Source organism: Fukomys damarensis, unplaced genomic scaffold, assembly GCF_012274545.1.
Source record: "Fukomys damarensis isolate Sample0158 unplaced genomic scaffold, DMR_v1.0_HiC HiC_scaffold_38, whole genome shotgun sequence".
Taxonomy (NCBI): domain Eukaryota; kingdom Metazoa; phylum Chordata; class Mammalia; order Rodentia; family Bathyergidae; genus Fukomys; species Fukomys damarensis.
This window is the reverse complement of record NW_022900950.1, coordinates 44,641,275-44,642,728: the sequence shown is the minus strand read 5'-3', so window position 1 is coordinate 44,642,728 and position 1,454 is coordinate 44,641,275. Positions and strand designations below refer to the sequence as shown.

General features: G+C 42.2%; 2 protein-coding genes across 5 annotated transcripts in view; one reads left to right on the top strand and one right to left on the bottom strand.

Annotated features, from left to right (window-relative positions):
* Nucleotides 1–1,448, bottom strand: part of Nek3 (NIMA related kinase 3) — a 30,127-nt gene extending 28,679 nt beyond the window's left edge. For 3 of the 4 annotated variants that reach the window (XM_010636630.2, XM_010636631.2, XM_010636632.2), the window contains exon 1: nt 1,394–1,448. The gene's annotated coding sequence lies outside the window, so the exon portion shown is untranslated. Of the gene's footprint in view, nt 1–668; nt 1,328–1,393 lie in introns of those variants that run through there. The other variant, XM_033760053.1, reaches the window with a different exon arrangement.
* Vps36 (vacuolar protein sorting 36 homolog) overlaps nt 1,352–1,454 on the top strand; it is a 61,709-nt gene continuing 61,606 nt past the window's right edge. Inside the window, exon 1 of the mRNA XM_010636622.3 lies at nt 1,352–1,375. The gene's annotated coding sequence lies outside the window, so the exon portion shown is untranslated. The remainder of the gene's footprint in view (nt 1,376–1,454) is intronic.

Below are 1,454 nucleotides of genomic sequence, written 5' to 3'. Positions count from 1 at the left end.
TTTTTTTTTTTTTTTTTTTTTTGGTAATGAACTTTATTTGTTGTTGTTAGGAAAAAATATTGAAATGAATTTACTTGGTTTTCCAAACCACTAATTGGTGTTTTTTGTTCTGTTTTCGTGGCACTGAGAGTTGAATCTAGGGCCTTTGCACTGAGCTGTATCCCCTACCCTTTATTTATTTTGAGCTAGGGTCTCGGTAAGCCACTAAATTGCCCAGGCTACTAGCATCAACCTGGTGGTCTTCATGTCTCAGCCTCCCAGAGTACTGACTACAGGTATGCCTTTCTTTCTCTTTCTTTCTTTCTTTCTTCAATTATATTAGTACAGACAGCTAAGTTAGGAAGAAATATTATAGGCAGTCATACAAAACTACACCCTTGAGAGTCAATAAAAAGGTTGAAAACATATTACAACTGTGGCCAGAGACCTATCTGTTGGGAGGCCAGGCCTTAAGGGATGCAATGCGTGGTAGCATCTGGCCCAATAAAGTCTAATAGACATCAGTCACCCCAGTAGGTGACAAAGACCTCCAGATCCATCCCTTCCTAAAAATGTCCCTTGTTCTTTCCATATACACTTGCTTCATGACCTGCTTTCTCATTGGATCAATATTACCTAAGCAGAAATGCTTGTAATCTTATTGGTTGAGCAAGTTGGGATATACTTACCTTATGATTTGATATCCTTTCCGTGATTTTGCTCTATAAAACTTCCCCTGTAAAGTGAGATCCCGGCAACCCACTCTGGCCTCCTCCTATCTCTCCCTCTCAAGAAATATTTCCTACTCTTAGCCTGTGTTCCTTAGAACTCATTCTTCAATTTTGGAAAACACAAACCCGGCGTATTTGACTCTAGTAGGCTGACAGTTATATTATTTTCCCTATATTATTTGGACGTCCTCTATCAACATCACAAAGAATTCTACGTAACAGAACGCATCAAAGATAAAGGAAAAAACACACACCAAAACATGTAACACTGATCTGTAAAACTTCCAGTTTGCATTCCTGTATTACAACAGAATTATCAGGAAATCCTAGAAATAATTTCTCCATATAACCAAATTAGATGCATTATGTTCAAAAACAATTATTTCCAAGATGAGGTAGGTCTCTGAATATATTCAGGCACAGCAAAGACACCAGTCCTTCACCACCAGTCTAACCTCTAGCATTTATGCTTTCCTTGTTCCTCGTCACTGTTTCTTCCAAGCCTTCGTTTAACACTGTGGAGTGGTAAAGAAAAGCAGCCAGGACTTTTCTTAGCTAAAAACAGCATCTGGTCCCCGCCCCCTCCCCGCCCCGCAGCACGGAGTGCTTTCTTTGCAAACACCCTGCACTCGGACCAGTGGGGAGACCCACGCTAAGCCTAGCAGGTAGGGAAGACAACGCACCCGAGCGCCGGGGCCACCACAGCCTCTCCGGGAACCCAGCGGGGACGCCTGGGCTACTCCG